Source organism: Ranitomeya variabilis, chromosome 4, assembly GCF_051348905.1.
Source record: "Ranitomeya variabilis isolate aRanVar5 chromosome 4, aRanVar5.hap1, whole genome shotgun sequence".
Lineage (NCBI taxonomy): Eukaryota > Metazoa > Chordata > Amphibia > Anura > Dendrobatidae > Ranitomeya > Ranitomeya variabilis.
The window spans coordinates 446,272,555-446,290,750 of NC_135235.1; the positions used below are offsets into that span (position 1 = coordinate 446,272,555).

An 18,196-nucleotide genomic window follows, 5' to 3' on the forward strand; every position below is an offset into this window, starting at 1 on the left:
AACTTCCAACCATCTAGTTCCCACATGTAAACCAATCCTGACCTGACCAAAGCATTCATGTTCTGACAAGACCATGTTCTTTTAAGAGTTTTTACTTCAGTTAGTAATTGGCAAGATGTACTATACTAATAATGGAATATCTGAGAATAATTAACATCCTCCCAACTTACAATAAAACTGATTACTCAGCTTCATTGGCACAACTGCCTGGTACCTACATCTTCAAGTTATGGGTGACGCCCCAATACTTGAAAGAAGAATTGTGGTTTACACGAGCTACATATTGTTCCTCCTCATAGTCAACCCTGATACTGTATTTAAAAAAGATTTTTCAGCTATTTTATCTTTATTTTTGGTCATAATTAGTGATAAGTGAGTATACTCGTTGCCCGGGTTTTCCCGAGCACGCTCTGGTGGTCTCCGAGTATTTGTAAGTGCTCGGAGATTTACTTTTCATTGCCGCAGCTGAATGATTTACAGCTGCTAGCCAGCTTGATTACATGTGAGGATTCCCTATCAACCATGCAACCCCCACATGTACTCAGGCTGGCTAGTAGCTGTAAATTATTCAGCTGCGGCAATGAAAACTAAATCTCCAAGCAGTTACAAATACTCCGAGGACACCCGAGCGTGCTCGGGAAAACCCGAGCAATGAGTATACGCGCTCATCACTAGTCATAATTAAAAATATTAATTAAACAAATTGTACTAATTTTGTAAGTGTATAGCTAAAATATAGCTTCCGCTTAGAGTGATTTACTACAAATCTGTTAGGTTCAGGGTTGCTGTAGTAAATGCAGTGGCTTTGGGCTGTTCGGAAAGAGTATTCCGCTTTTCAAGCTTGGTGTTCAATCAGTGTTCTTAAAGCACTTAATATAGAGCACAAGGTTCAAGGTAAAGAATAGGGATGTCCTCTGATGACTTACGTCTTGTGAACTACCTTTCAGTTCAATCAAGCCAGACTTCCATAATCTGGCAGGTCAACCACCACTGATCTAGAGTGAATGGTGAAGTTATGGGAGGAAGAGACATGTTGTGGCTTTTTTATGTTGCAGAGGAGACGTTGGATCCACTTATGCACGGAATTGCCAACTTGTGTTTTTATTTTTTCTGGACAGCTTATCAAAAATCACAGACAGACAATATTTCTTTACAGACACATTGTAAAACCATGATATGATGACATCAGTTGCATTCACTGCAAACTGTAAAATGATAATTACAGTTCAAATTATTTGCATTACTTTCTCCAGCCTCAAAAAAACCATCTCATATTTTTTTATGGACAGGTAAAAAAAGTGCCATATTTTTCGGATTGTCCAAGAATTTCTAGCTGGTTGGCAACCTTGCTCAAGCATCAGAGCCTGGATCTAGGGTGTACATATTATTAATGTCCAAGAAGTAGGAAGCTTCTCTCATAGACAGAACTATTGCCCTGCAAAGGGCCCATATAGTGCTCTTGCACAAGGGCCCTTTTCTATCTGTGTCCGCCACTGGCCCAAGATACTGCAACTACATCTGGTTGTGGATCAAAATCTCATCATAATTTCTTTTTAAAGCTGTACAATTACATTCTAGCTTTTTTTTTTTTTATCTAGGCATCATTTCTTTCAGTGTCAGGGTTAACATCTCTGACCTATCTATTGCCCCCTCCTCCTTCAATATTACCTAGGAAGGCTGAAGATAATGCACTAATGTCCTCGCCTGCCCACTTCTCATCCACTTGTTATATTCCACACTGAAGTGTGAAAGTCCTCACTTCTTCCAGCAGCCAAACCCTAATGTACTCCAGAAGCCTGGCAGCTGTGTATTGTGTTACTGACTCAGAGACTGTTTATGGCCTGTGAGGTTACCTGATCTGCCGGAATCTGGCTACTTAGCAAATGGGCTCTGGACAGAAGCTGCTCAGTAATACCTGCTGTATATTCCACTGACTGCATTAACCCATCCTTTTATGGAAAATGTGTTACTGATTAAACCCTCTAAAAGGTTACCAGTGGATCCCTATTTACCTTAATGAGAGAACTTTTCCTTGAAGGGGTAGTCCAGTCCACTGCTGGCTGTGGTTCAACAGCAGCGATCAGCTAAAAGGTTCCCTTTAAAGAGTTGCCCACCCCTGAAGCCTGCAGCTTGTTGAATCCTAACAGTGTTTAGTGTACAGATGTGATTGACTCTAGACCGCAAGTATGCGATTTGCATAGTTCTGTTCCTATGGCGATGAGAGTCTCAGACACTTCTCACTGGGATCTATGGTATGAGAGTCTAGATGGCACGTGACTACAATTAAGCAAATCGCACACTTACGGTCATGTGACAACCGCTGGAATCAGAAAGAGGTTTCCTAGCACCTCCCCAGGGGAGGACAACCCCTTAAAGGGTTTTTTTGCCGTATCCGTCCAAAATTTATTTTCCGGCGGACGGAGAAAATGTCCAGAGGAACGTTTTTTCAGTCCGGCGGAAAACTGCACAACGACTGAACCGGCAAGAACGCAAGAAGAAATTCTCTTTCTCTCTCTCTCGTACCCGGAACAGGAAGTCCAAATTGTACACCCGATAAACAAAAGCGGTCCAGCTAAAAAACGGATCCCTCAGTTTTTCACAATTTGCACTGAATGCGGTTTTTTTTCAAAAATAGACAGATTATGCCTGATGGAAAAAAACTGATGTGTGAAAGTAGCCTACACAAAGACTGCTGAAATAGTGCAGCCACTGTCTGATTCTTGCTGCCTATGGTTCGGGCAGCAAAAATCAGCTCATAGGTTCCCTTTAAGCCATATTTACATAGGTCGATATGTGTTCGTATAAGTCTTTAACAATGGTTGATGAAAACTGTATATGGATATTTTTGTTGTTATGGTTGTACATTTGTCGGCAGCGCATCCTGTGTTACATGTAGAGGTGTGCTGCCAAGAACAATGATTTTTAGGACTGCAAAAATGATGCTATCAGCAAAAAACATGTTTCCTGGGTTCAGGACCATTTTCTTTAGGCCATCTATATTCTTACTAAGCTGCTACAAAATTAAACTTGTAGAACAAACGCCAGGAGCGTCAAGGGGGGTCAGAAATCTGACCCAAGTTAAGGCTGGGGCAACACGATGACTTTTATACAGGTAATACAGGTGAATGGGATAGCATTGCAATCCCTAGGATACCGCGACCCTCTGGGTCGGACCAGCATGACCTGTGACAGTTTGGTGCAGGCATGATGTTATTATAGCCCACTCATTTTAAAAGAGGAAATGTGTTGGCATCGGAGAACCTCAGATATTGAAGAATCAAGGACACAGCGGTATCCAATAGGATCACTATCTGAATACGACAGGCTGGGGTGACCAATTCCTTACTTCATATATGGGTGAGATTGTTTCAGTTTGTCTTATGGTCATTTATTGATGGTTCTCACGACATAGTAAGGTTTTCCTCGTCATGCATATCTACCTTACAGGGCATTAATATCTCAGAGACAGGATCATTGATGTTGGTCACTAATTGTTGCCACAGTAGGTTACTGTATGCCTCAGGCTGTGAGACATCATATCCTAGCTCTCTGTGACATCCCTTATAGGGATTTGCCTTTTTTGTGTTTTTTTGATGTCTACTGTCTTTGTACTTTATGTCCGGAGGGACACTGTTTTTTTTTTAAGTTATGTTTTAACTATATATCACCTAGTGCTACTTTACCTTTGATTTAGAGTGGTGTTTACAATTTACCCTATTGCTTATTTAGCATGTATTAGCATGGCAGTGATTGGCTGATGCAGCATGTAAATACATTAAAAAAATACTAATAAATAAATTAAAAAAGCGATGCGGGATCCCCCTATTTTAATAACCAGCCAAGGGAAAGCAGACAGCTGTGAGCTGGTCTTATTATGCTGTGAAGGGGCCAATATCCATGGACCTTACCAGTCTAATAGTATCAGCCCCCAGTGGTATGCTTTGTCTTTGCTGGTTATTAAAAATGGGGGAATCCGAAAAAAAATTACATGGGGTCCCCCTTATTTTTCTAACCCGCTAAGTCAAAGCAGACAGCTGGGGACTGAGATTAATAGACTGAGTAGGCCCATGGATATTGCCCTCTTCCCAGCCCTCAGCTACTCCAGAAATGGCTTTGTGCCTGATGTCCCAACGTTTCATCTGTTTTTTGCGGGATCTGTCCAAAATTTCTATTCCGACGGACGAAGAAAACGTACAGAGGAACGTTTTTTCAGTCCGGCGGAAAACCGCACAGCGACTGAACCGGCCAAAAACGTATGAAACGCAAGAAGAAATTCTTTATAATCTGGGCTCTGTTATAAATCCTTGTCACAGCAAGCATTTGCTGCACGGCTAATGGAGGGAGAGGAGTTCATATGAGGAGAGTTGAAGGAGTTATCTGTGACTGTTGCTTGGTTTGTATGTGTGGTAATTCCCTATCCTTCTCTATTTTGGTTTATTTCCCTACCTCCATGCCCTGTTACATTCCTCTGTTGTATGTGAGTGAATATTTTGTATGCCTGGGGTTTTCTGTTAACCCTTGTTTGTGTTGCCTTGTTTGTCAGGTTGGTGCACTACGGTGCACAGTAGCGCCTCTCTTCCCTGGGCGGGGTAAGAGAACAGACGGAGGACTAACTCAGGAGATAAAGCAAGAGTGGAGGCCCCGACATCTTCACCTTCAGAAGTATCTTGGGGAGTAGGGCGAGCTAGAGCGCCCCCTAGTAATAGGGTCACCCGACAGCTGTGTCATGACGCCACCACCTGATATAATTAGTTTAACACAAGAAGAAGTATGCCTGCATCTGAGCAAATCAAACATTGACAAATCCCCTGGCCCAGATGGCATTCATCCACTGATATTGAGGGAATTGAGCTCAGTAAATGACAGGCCACTGTATCTCATATTCTTAGATTCCCTTGTAACGTGGTTGGTGGCACAATAAATAGAAAGAAAGAACACGCTATAATGTAGATCACCAAGAAAATTTATAATAGATTAATAGATACTTTATTAAAATTTGCAAAAAAAAATTACTTTAAAAACACTTAAAAACAGAAAATATCCATAAATGAGGGGTTCTGCTCCATGGACCCACAGTATTATAACAATTATATATCGCTCAGAAATACACTGGTCAAAAGAGAAATACCACAATAAAAATATTTGTTTGTTTTGACACCTGGTAGGGAATGTCACATATTGAACATGATATTATAAAGTTATCAATAAATAATCCAATAAAGATAAACCCTCGTCCTGTTGATGACTGTTTTGGAGATTACCAAGCTGGAAATACTAAAAAATAAGTGCACCAGTTATTAGGAACGTCCCAAGTGGGGAAGCTGCATTCCCAATCCCAAAAATAATACTATCAGGTGCATGGATAAATGCCCAGTGACTTGCAAGAATTAAATGTCACATATCCTCAAGTAAACTGCCCAACATGGTAACAGTCATGGATATACAGTATAGTTGAATATCAGCAAATGGATATCAAAAATAAATGTCACAGATTAATAATAAATATGACACATAAGAAAATAATTGAACAATTAACCTGCCTTCACAATGGAAATGAGTGTAGGCAATACCTATTGAGCACAACCAGTTTAGATGTGGGTGGATATGGAAAAAAGTTTGTCAGGCAGCAAAGTCCTGCTAAACCTTCCTTCACAGTGGAGTGAGCACAGGCGCAGCTATTGAGCTCAAAAAAGATTGCCAGTGGAGTGAAAGAGGGTCTATAGGGCAGCAAAGCACAACGCGTGTCGCCACACACGGTTGCTTCGTCAGGGGCGGACATGACGGTTCTAGTGCACTAACGTGATTAAATACCGAAACCAAAGGATCCATAACAGCTGTGCGAGACGCCGGATTGTCAGGAAATGAGGTAAGCAATTCTGCCGCAGTCAAGGTTGCTAGTGCGCAGGCATCTAAGCTCATAGTAAGATGACACACAAAAATGAAGCCGCGCATGCGTTAAGATGGTATCCAGGTAAAAATAGAGCTGGTGTTGGTGGTCCCCTATTGGTCTGGATGCGATGGCATTCTCTGCGAACCATGATCGTTATGCCCCTTGTCTCTACTATAGAGTTGCAAAAAAATCACACTGCTGTTAATTATTCAGTTCCTACCATCAGTGATTTTAACTGAAAAAAAAGGAAAAATTACAAAGCTTTTCATACATGGTACAATGTTAATCACGGACAGTACACAGATTGTGCACTAATGCCAACCTTGTGCTGTCCATAATTTTCATGAACCCATAGACTTCTATGGCTAATTTTGATCTGTGGAGCTGATACATTAAAGTGTTTATGCCAGTTTAAAGTGGAGAACACTTGGAGAAGTCACAAAATTTTTGCACAACACGAGTCCCGGCCAGCTTAGCCAAAATGCAGCAGAGATGAGGTTGAAAGAGTGCATGGCAATGTCCACCTTTCTAATTCATGACCAGATTCCCTGACTGGAGTAATATTTCTCCACAATTGTAAAATGCGCCTACTTAATTAAGTGGCATGCACCTATTAAAGCGAACCTGTCATGTCCCAAATGCTATTAGCTTGCAGATATGGAGTTAATATGCAAGTTAATAGCGTTCTAAAGCTGCCAGGGTGCCTAACTGAAAGCCTGGCTCCCAGGAGGAAATTAACTTTATTTATCCTGGCAGCTTCCGAGTTTCAGTCATGGAGGTGTGGCTGGTCACCAATTAGCATAGAGTGAGCGGTGGCTATAACCACGATCCAGCACTGACTGACAGCCAGCTCAGCAGTGCATCAATACAGAGCCGGATATCAGTCAGTGTCAGGGTGTGCTTACAGCTGACTCTCACTATGTTCTGAGTGGTGACTGATGACGTCCTGGCCATGCCTCCATGACTGAAATCTAGAGGCTGCTGGGAGGAATAAAGTTGATTTTCTCCCAGTAGCCATGCTATTAGTGCAGTGGTCAAACAGCTTTAGAACACTATTAACTTATAGATTAACCCCATGTCTGCAGGTTAATATAATGAATCAGGCATCTGTTACTCTGTCATGCACCTTCATTAAGAAGGCGTGCATAACGACAATCCTAATGAATCAAACCTCAAAGTGTCTTTGAATTTTGCATATCTTTATACAGCTGTTGAGCATTTCAAGTATACATCTATCGGTATCCACATATAGATTTATCAATATATTTATCAAAAAAGGCCAATAATGGAGCTTCATTTTTAAAAGTAAGTGTTTACTTCTTTGAGTGATTGGTTGAACAATGTCAAAAACTGTACAAAAAAAACCACAAGGAGAAGCATCGTCACTCCTGTGGAGAAAAGCACACAGCTGGATCCAAGGGATAGACCCAGGAGATGTTAGCAGCCACTGCCTGACAGTGGGTGGCAGTGTCCCTGGTGGGTTTGTTAGCACAGGCCATGCTATCAGCAGAGTACTTGCCAGGGAGCAGAGTATGGAAGAAATGCAGAATAGGTACAGGGTGTGAGAAGAGAATGGTAGGGTTCTTTCATTGCTTGTAACCCTTTCATGATATCTGTTGGAGAGAACAAAGCAGTGCAGACGTCAATTACACTTAGTGGGTTAACACAAGGCTTAAGGCTTTAATATATGTTCTTTCATTTTATCTCACCATGCAATTCACAGTGGGGTGTGTTTTAAGCTGCAGAAATGTATTTTCCCTGCCTTAAACAGAAATTGGGTCACAATCTTCTAGTGACAGTCACACACTTGCGGAACTCTCTTTCCAAGATAACACCATGTTCTGCAGAGCTAGCACGTTAGCTGCAAGATGCCCCTAGTCAACCCAGGGAGCATGAGATATTGTGATGGACTGAAAAGTGGCTGATATCAGCTTCGCATGTGCCAGATGTAATAATATCGTATCATGTCACCTTCTGAATATTTAAGATTTCACAATTCATATTAAAACAAGAATGTAAAATCTGCAACATCCCCCCAATGATACACTTGGGCAGGAATATGAACAGTCTACTCACCCCTGTTAAAATGCCACTTTTTTGTCAAAAAATAAAAAATTATCTGAGAACTTTTTTTCACCTTTAATGTCACTCATAATCTATATAAATCCATTGATAAAGAGATTACAATTATTTTGAAGGGGAAAATAAAAATAACAAGACTAAAATAATGTGGTTGCACAAGTCTGAGCACCCCTTATTATTGGGGATGCGGTGGGTGTTCAAAATTAGTGAATCACATGTAAGCTCATGGTACATAGTACAGTAGTCAGTACATAGCTGCCATCATTTACAGTAATTCTGATTAACCCCATATAAAGTTAAGCTTTCCAGTGATATTTTCCAGAAATTTTTATTTGCATTTTCCAGCAAAGGCTATGGTCTATAACCAATTTAAAACACAGCAAAGGGATTTCATTGTTTAAAGTTATCAGTGAGGTGAAAGGTACACATTTTTTTCCAAGGCATTATTAGATATACCATGCAACACTGTAAAGATGGTCATCGAGAAAAGGCTTACATTTTGCATAACAGTGATATTATCTAGAACTGAACGACACTCATAAATTGTTGAAAATACAATAGAAAAATGCTTCTGGGAGGCTGCCAAGAGGCCTACAGTAACATTAAAGGAGCTGTAGGAATTTCTGGCAAGTTTTGGCTGTGTACTGCATGTGACAACGAAGAGAAAGTCTTTTCTTACAAAAAAAAACAAACATCCAAGCCTGCCTATATTTTGCCAAAACCTACATAAAGTAGGAAAATGTGTTATTGTCTGATGAGACCAAGGTTGAACTTTTTAGGATATAATTCCAAAAGGTATGTTTGGTACAAAGCCAACACTGTGCAGCTTCAAAAGAACACTATACCCATAGTGAATCATGGTGGAGGCATCATTGTATTTTGGGCCTATTTTTGGCCAACTGGAACTAACGTTTTAATCAAGCTGGAGGGAACTATGAACAGTTCCAAATATCAGTCAATCTTGTAACAAAACTTTAAGGCCTCTGTTAAACAGTTGAAGATGAAAAGGAATTTCCCCTTTCAATACGTTAATGACCTTAAGCTTACCTTAGAATCAAGAAAATAATTACTTTGTCAGAAGAAAAACAAAATTTGGGAATTTCTTAGCCAGAACCCAGACCTGAATCCAATTTTTTTTCTTTTTGCACCTGAAAAGATTTCCGTTTAATTTCAATGGATTTGTACAGATTATGGGTGATATTATAGGTAGGAAAAGTTCTGAAATAATTTTTCTTGGTATGATTTTTTTTTACATGACAAAAACTTGCCACTGTAATAGGGCTTTATAATCACTGTATTTATGTTTCTGCATCAAAAGAAATAATGTAAAATGGAAATAAATATTCTCCTTACATTTATAACTACGCAATTTGTACATACATTTACAGCTAAAAATAATTTTTGCCATTGGATTTTTATAAAAAATGTGCATTGTTTTCCCCTTTATAACTTTTGCTTATTGCTGGGAAAGTTAACTGAGAATCTATCAGTGAGCTGTTCTAATGATTATATTCCTTCTTCTAAGCTCTTTTGTTCTGATAGGTGTTCATAGGAACAAAGATAAGAGTTATAATCTCTCCTGACAGAATAAGTTTACTGACAGAGTCTCAGTTATCTCATTCTGCATCCTGGCAGTATAAAATGCTATTATCAGTGTCTAGCATAGGCAAGAACTACTCATGCCGGTAAAAGAAGTGGATAGGAAACATTTGTAAGAGGGGAACTTCATATTGGTCTTTTAAGAAATCACTATGTACACAGTACAAGAGTAATTTACAATGTAAAGTTATAGAGCTAATAAAGTATAGCTTTTGTCTATATGTAATGAAGGATGGTCATTGGAGGGGAAAAGGTAGCAACTGCAGTCAGGCTCCTAGGCAATTTTAAGAGTTGTAGGGCAGAATTAATAACATACCATATCAATTAGACAATGTCGTACTGGCAGTAGACAGTGCTCACTACACAAATAAATAATGTCTTTATATGACATCATCATATACAAAGAGGCATGATGTTATTTGTGGTTAGGACGTTGGCCAAGGCAAAGCTTCCACAGGAATTAACGAGATTTAGGCTGTACCTCTGATGAAAGCAAATACATTAAGGAAAAATTGAGTGCATGGGCCTTATAGGCTGGCACACACTATATATCTGCATAGTAACTCGTGGGCACTCTAAATGCCAAGGTATGGTAGCGACATAAGGCACGGCTACTTTTGTTGTAGCCTGCTATCTTTTTTTATCCTTCTTTTCCAGATTTAAAGGGCTTCCATGTAAAGACAATTACCCTTCTCTTTACGAAACAGGAGGTACACGGAAGAACAGTATCGGCCCAGAGCAGAACATGGAAGTATTGGATCAACACAATATAGACTATAGGCATTGGACTTCTTAATCTTGACAGCCAATCAATGCTCATGACAAAAAACGAAAACCTAAATGTCATCTATAATGACGCCACCTAGCTACTTCTGCAGTCATGGATGAAATATCATTGTTTTATGACCACAACAAAATGGGTGGTAGGTCCATGCATTAGTGGAAATGGTGCCAAATTACAAAATATAGGTCACTACAGTGGTACTTGAACGTTTCTGAATACTTCAGAACTTTTCATATTTTCCATGAATTTTCCATATTTCTACATAAATTTTACCTAAAACTACATCTGATTTTCATACAAATCCTTAAAATACATGAAGAGACCCAAATCAAACAAATCAAATATATTAGACTTTGATGACATTTTTTTTTTAAATAAGAAAAGTGATCCAATACCACATGTCTGTGAGTGGCAAAAGCATGTCAACCTTTGCTTTTAGTACATGGCGTGAGATCCTTGTGCTCCTATAACTGCATCTAAACATTTCCAGCAATTGTTGATTAGTCCTGCCTATCATCTTGGTGGAAATTTAGCCTACTGCTCGATACAAAACAGCTTCAACTCGTTTATGTAGGGGGGGGGGGGTTTCTCCCATGAATTACTCCCTTCAGGTCCTTCCATAACATTTCTATAGGATCAACGTCAGGACTTTGACTTGGCCATGCCTTAACGTTATTCTTCTTTAACCATTCTTTTGTAGAACGACTTGTGTGTTTGGGGTCATTGTCTTGTTGCATGACCTTCACGTTCTTGACAATCAGCTCATGGACAGATATCCTGACACTTTCCTTTAGAACTTAAAAGCACCACAATATATTATATTTTTTGACACACATTTTGGACCTGAAAGTCATATTTTTGAGAGTCAGAAACTCCTTTAATAATTATGCCAAGAGATTGGTCCATATGCAAACTATTCTTCATTGTGAAAAGTAGGACTTCACTTGTTCTGACACTTAAGTTCCCAATTTGTTTTACACCCCAACTATTTTTGCAGATTAAACTTTTTCTAAAGAAGCCCAAACGTACTAAATTTCTAAACTCCAACTATCAAAAACTCAGAATGTGGTTCTTCTCTCTCCGCTCCAAATGCCTTGTTTGCTGCTGAGCACTTTTTTTGGTCTCCCTTTGATTCTCACTTATCAAGTTTTGCAAGTTGTCTGCATTTTTTTTTTTTAGTGATATTGGGTATGTGTTTTCATGAAGAATTTTCCCAAAAGGCCCAATTCCGAGCACTCAAATCTTTTCAAAGTACACTTTAATTAATAGATTTATCTTTTGATATAGCCACGGGCAATTAGTTCCAACAAGAAAATGGATATATTGACATACCTTGTAGGCTCTAAATGTCTATGCACATGAATATTGATAGGCCTCTCATTAATTAGGCAGGACTTAGAAAAAAAATGAAGCCTTCTGATGTAATAAGTGCTTCAGAAGCTCGCAATCACCTGAGACTCGCTCGGTGCCTGGAGCAGAGATTCAAAGTTAACACCTTGGCTGCGGGAGGGGTTAGCAGTCAGTCAAGAAACCAGAATGACTAGCTGTGGGACAACAGCCTTGGCTTTGATCATGAATTAAGCTCTGAACTTGCAAACCGTGCTGGCCTGCTCTCCACACACTTAGCAGTCAACCTCTCCAGTGAACAGTTCCTGCTTTTCCATAAATCACTGAGGCTAAGCTATATCTCATTGATGCAGGTGTTTAAGTCCATCTTGGCAAGGAACACAGATTCAGGATAAACCCTTTGGTAAAAAAATGGTTTCTTCCTTCACACCTTCAATGGGACCTAAGCATCAGCATGGGTATACGTAGCATTAAGTTTACAGGTTGTTCTTTGCGTTATTTCTATATTGACTATATTGATTGTAGCTATTAAATTATAATCTAAATTACAGTAATTCAATTTACTACTGAAATTAAAGAGCAGCACCCTGTGAACTTTAGAGTAACCCAGTAATGTTCTATACTGTAACACAACTCCATTGTTTTCCTTCAGAATTAAAGTTGCAAGCTAGTGATGATCCGGTACTAAGAGCTGTGAACGTTGGGAATTGGCATCTCAGTGAGAGCCACTAAAAGTGTCTCACTAGGCTTAAATTGACGGTGTTCGTTAGCGTAAACACGACCCACCTTGGTTGCTATTAGGAGGGCCTTCGTCAGTGAGTAGGCTCCATTTAATTTAAAAGTGTGTTCATCTGGTCTTATTGGTGAGCGGAGCCAAATGATCCAGATCAGCAAAAAGAGTCAGACTGCCCATCACTATTGCAAGCAACCAATTTGGATTGTGGATGACTACGGAAATCAGGCTGCAGGTTGTCCCTACAGAAAAGAGTGGGATCGTAAAAGAGAAACTGTCAGTCAACTTGTGCTGCCCAAACCATGGGCAGCATGTATCAGATCCTACCTGTACAATTTTAGCCAGGTATATTGCGCCTTGAAATGCTCAAGCGTTTCAGAAAAAATATCGTTTGAAGAGCCAGTCATGGACCATATGGAGAGATGAGACTCTTCTGGCTCTATGATTTCTTTCAGCTCCGATCTCTTACATGTATGTACTCAGCGAAAAACCTGTTAGTCATCTCTAGCAATTTTCGGAAAAGTTGGACTAGTCAGATCTCTACCTATAGACCTTGGCTGGTTCGTCAAAATCTCTTTTCTCTGAAACACCAGAGTGTTTCAAAGAAAAAATTATTGCAATTGAATATCAAGGCTCTGATTCATGTTGCCAGGATTATGGAGGAATTTGGAGGTGTTTGGACGGTTTGGGCGGCATATGACAGGTTTCCTTTATGAAAAATCCAATATGGCCTCTTTCCACTTTCCCCGAACAAAGCATTAAGCATTTTTCTTCTTAGGACCAATTAACATCATGTACACTTGCTACTTTTTTATAAGATGTAATATCATGTGATGTTGCACTGCTACTTAATGTGGCCATAAAGTGTGATACATATTAGATAACAACATATGCCCAGTATGCTGTGACCTCAGACATATGAGTCTTTTACAGCAGCTCTTAGTGAATCTAAATACATTATAAAATCCATGCTAAAATTATGTAACAAAACAGTAGCCTGAGCGGAAGGGCTTAGTGTTTGATGTGTGAATGATCTGTTCATCAATGGCCACCACTGGTCGTGCAGCTCCCCCGATGCATAGTAATAATATGTTCTGCTCTATTAGTAATAATAGCTTTTCCTCCCATCGTTTTTCTCTATTTTTACCTACAGTACAAAAACATACTGGTAGGTTAATGAGCCCCTCTGTGTTTGATGTAGACATGTCTACTGAACTATCTCATGAAGTCAAACTAAACAGTAATTTGCCAGTAATGAAGACATTGCGCTAAGCAAGAATTTGGCTAAAAACCTCTAAATGTTTAGCGGTCTGTCCTTTTGTCTTCAGCTACTGTATGTTCCCTCTGTGATTTCATTTTCTTGTGGTTAGGCAAGGGCTTCATGAAATGTGTTGTACAACATAAAAACTGCAGGGTTGCTGATGATTGGGGTTGTGTTGCAACTTGTGACCTACCGTGAAGTGACACTGGGATTATTTGGTCACTAGTTCCAGATTTTTTTCCCCCATTGTCTTTATTGTAAGTCTCAAGTGTTGACAATTTAGCAGTTTTTTTTGCAGCCAAATTACAACTTTATAATATACATACGACACCTTACTCCATTAAAATATTGACCTTAACCCATTTTAAGAATGCTCAAAACAAGTTGAAGGACAAATAAAGCCAAAGGCAACTGGAGGAGGCAACTTTTGCTAAAGAACCTTAGTCACTTAATTCTATTGATTTAGAGCAGTGTTTCCTAAACTCCAGTCCTCACTTACCCCACGGGTCATGTTTTCAGGATTTCCATAGTATTGCACAGGTGAGACAATTCCTGATGCCTTGATGATACTTCCACTACTTGAGCAATACTTGAGCAAGGAAATCCTGAAAACATGACCCATGGGGTCCGTGATTACTGGAGTTTGGGAAACACTGATTTAGATGGTCTCGGCTTATAGAACAACATTTGTTTGTCATATATTTTATTGACATGGTAGAATTTAAAGGGGACATCAGGGACTTTGTAAAAAAATGTGTCTAAGCACTAACAGACAGGTAGTTGCCACCTACAAACTGCTCGTGCCAGCGATTCAGCTGCCTCTGCTGACGTCACGTTGACATTGTGGCAGCTTCTTTCTGCTCTGCTATTAACAGGGACTGACTGCCAATGTCATGCTAATTGGCAGCCAGATCTCTGCTGCCTAAGCGGGGGAGCTGACTGTCAATCATGATATCCACAGCCACGCCCCATAATCAGAGCAGTACAAAAAAAAAAAAGCCACCACACTGTCAAAGTGACATCCGCAGCTGAATCACTGACAGGAGCGGTCTATGACAGCTCTGTGCCAGCAAAGAATGGAGTCGGGCACAGCAGGCAAGTAGGTAGCAACTACCTGCCTGTTAGTGCATTTTTTTTTCCAAAAGTCCTAGATATCCCTTTTAAATTGGATTTTTCTTGTAATAAAGTTATTGTCAATGGGCACAGGATGGGTCATAAAAACCTAAAACCTTTATTCACCTCTTGACCAGCAACACTCTTCCACACTCCACTGATCTCCTCGTCAGGCTGCAGCCCTCACATTTTGTGTATTCCTAATAAGGAGAATTATAGAACTTAGTAAAGTACTTCAAATTATCAAAGGTGCTATGGTCTTACATATCAATGCAAAGTCCCAGCACCTCCACTTACGATGTTGTGCTCATCCAGCAGAGAGTTTCCTTTTTTTGGCAGGCCCTAAAGCATGTGCATAAAGGGGCTGGTTGACTGGCTTTTTTTTCAGTAGTTAAAAAAGGAAATGTACTTTCAATGGACTTTGCACAAATCAATAGCACAGGTGAATAAAATAAACTTTGTAACATTTCTTATCAGAGAAATCAGCTACCTTTCCTACTTATCAGACACTTCTTAATCTTCACCATTACTCATGAACTTGCCATTCACTGTGAAAAAAAACAGCTGAAACGTCTCTTGCTCAGACAAGATGGACTGCAGATTCACTGTTTTCTTATGTGACACAGCCCATTATACACTATATAGCGGGAAAGGGGTAAGAGGAGTGAGGGGCAATTGAGGAAACATGCAGGGACACAGAAAGATTATGTTGATTTTCTACACTGACTAGGCTACTTGTCCTTATCAGTATGATTACGGAAAAACCAAACCTATCCAGTTTCTTTATTATTTTAGTGTTGAATTTAATAAAAATTTGTAAAAATAAAATAAATTGTCTATCATCATTTTTTGAGACCCATCATTTTTTTTCACTCCACGGAGCTGGGTGAGGGCTTGTCTTTTGTGCACTGAGCTAACATTTATATTGATGCAATTGTGGGTATATATAATGTTTTGATCGCTTTTTATTGTATTTTTTGTGGCAACGGCAGTGAACAAAAAGCAATTGTTTTGGCATTTTGATTTTTCTTGGCATTTCGCTTATTGACCTATGATGAAAATGTACATCATAGATTGTTAAGGAGTTAACGCTTGTCTCTCTATTTTCTGGTCATTACAGTGAAGGAGGTTGGCATGGCTATTTTTAAAGTAAGTCAGCCCCCTTTACACACAACAATGGTCATCTTTCCTGTGTTACCACTTAGGAATGAGCGAACCCGAACTGTGAAGTTCTGAGTTCATTCCAATAACTCCGAGCATGGACGTTTTTCCGGAAGTCCGTTTTACTTTTCGGGTACTGTGCCAAAAACAGTTTGTTGAAAGACTGGTCCATCAATCCCTAACAGCCTGGTGCAGAGTGACATAACAGACTGGTGTAAAGTACTATAATAGCCTGCTGTAAAGTGCTCTAACAGCCTGGTGCAGTGCATATTAGCAGCCTGGTGTAGAGTGCTCTAGTAGAGTGCTCTAACAGCCTGGGGCAGCATGCCCTAACTGTCTGGCGCAGCATGCCCTAGCAATCTGGTGCCATAACAGCCTAGTGCACAGTGTCATAAAAGCCTGTTGTGAAGTGTGCTTAAACATCCGGGTGCAGTGTGCCCTAACAGTCTGGTGTAGAGTGCTCTAACAGCTTGGTGCAGTGTGCCCTAACAGCCTGGTGTAGAGTGCAATAAAAGCCTGGTGCATAGTGCCATACCAGTCTAGTGCAGTGTGCTTTTACAGCCTGGTGCAGAGTGCTCTAACAACCTGGAACAGCGTGCCCCAACAGCCTAGGGAAAGTGCTTTAACAGCGTGGTGCATCATGCCCTAACAGCCTGGTGCAGAGTGCCATAATAGCCTGGTGCAGCATGCCATAGCAGTCTGGTGCAGCGTACAATAACAGCCTGGTGCAAAGTGCCATAATAGATTTGGTGCAGCATGCCCTAACAGCCTGGTGCAAGGTGACATAACAACCTGGTGTAAAGTACTATAACAGACTGCTGTATAGTGCCCCAGCAGCCGGGTGCATAGTGCCATAACAGCCTAGTGCAGTGTGCTTTAACAGCCTGGTGCAGTGTGCCCTAACAGCTTGGTGCCAAGTGCCATAAAAGCCTGTTGCAAAGTGCCCAAACAGCCTTGTGCAAGGGCCATAACAGCCTAGTGCATTATGCTTTAACAACCTGGTGCAGTGTGCCCTAACAGCCTGGTGTAGAGTGCTATAAAAGCCTGGTGCAGAGTACCCCAGCCTGGTGCACACGGCGTAGCTCTCGTGCCTCTTCCCCTCCCGCGAGTCGGACTGACCTGCCACTCAACACTGGCATATATGTTCCCAGTATACTCACTACTTTTTTTATGCAAATTAACTAATTTCTACTGGGTTTCTACCATTTGTACCATTACATTTATCACACTGATGAAGGTCCATTGCAGACCGAAACGTTTGTGACTACTGTATGTATATTAAACCCCTTTTGCATCACATCTATTGGAGTGTGCTAGTTGTAAATATTCCACGTACTAAGGTTTGGGAACCTATATCTATGCACCTCCCCCTTTAGGCTGTGCTGAACATCTTCTATACCATACTAGAATCCTGATTCCTGACTGGTAGAAGTGATGGCAGTCTGCGCTGGATGAAGAAGAAAAGCGAAATTGAAGGACTTCAACTAGAGTTCTCACTGGTGAGTCAGTGTGCTAGCTCTACACTTTCACTATACACTGTACATTATATACAGAGCTCCTGTGTATAATGTCACCAGTGATCTCTGTATTATCTATACACTATACAATTTACACAGAGCTCCTGTGTTTAATGTCACTGGTAACCACTGTTTTACTTGTACACTGACACTATATATAGAACTCTTATGTATAATGTCAGCTCAGCGATGATGAATGTATTACATGTACACTATATCCTATATACAGAGCCCCTGTGAATAATGTCACTGGTGATCAATGTATTACCTGTACACTAACACGATATATAGAGCTCTTGTGCATAATGTCACTTGTGATCAATGTATTACCTGTACCCTATATACTATATTCAGAGCTCATGTGTATAATGTCACTGGTAATCCCTGTATTACCTGTACACAGACACTATATATAGAGCTCCTCTGTATAATGTCACTGGTCATCCCTGTACTACCTTTCCACTGTATACTATATACAGAGCTCCTGTGTATAATGTCACTGGTGATCCCAGTATACACTATACACTGAGGCTACCTTGTGTTGGCAGGCTTAAAAAAATCTTACACCACCAGGCCTGATTTGAGGTTCAGTGGCACCAACCACTCATCGATCTGTTCTTTGATCCCTGTCCACAGCTCTTGCGTGGTATGGGATTTTTCCCTTAAACAGGTGAGTTTCTGAATAACCTGCTGTCATTTGCCCCAGGCT

General features: G+C 40.3%; 1 long non-coding RNA gene across 1 annotated transcript; it reads right to left on the minus strand.

Annotated features, from left to right (window-relative positions):
* Window positions 1-7,231: 7,231 nt before the first annotated feature.
* LOC143769004 (uncharacterized) lies at window positions 7,232-15,182 on the minus strand. The gene is made up of 3 exons (XR_013214159.1): window positions 15,107-15,182; window positions 14,936-15,009; window positions 7,232-7,503 (listed from the first exon to the last, which is right to left on the minus strand). It is a non-coding gene; the product is annotated as an uncharacterized LOC143769004 (long non-coding RNA).
* Between the last annotated feature and the right edge of the window lie 3,014 nt (window positions 15,183-18,196).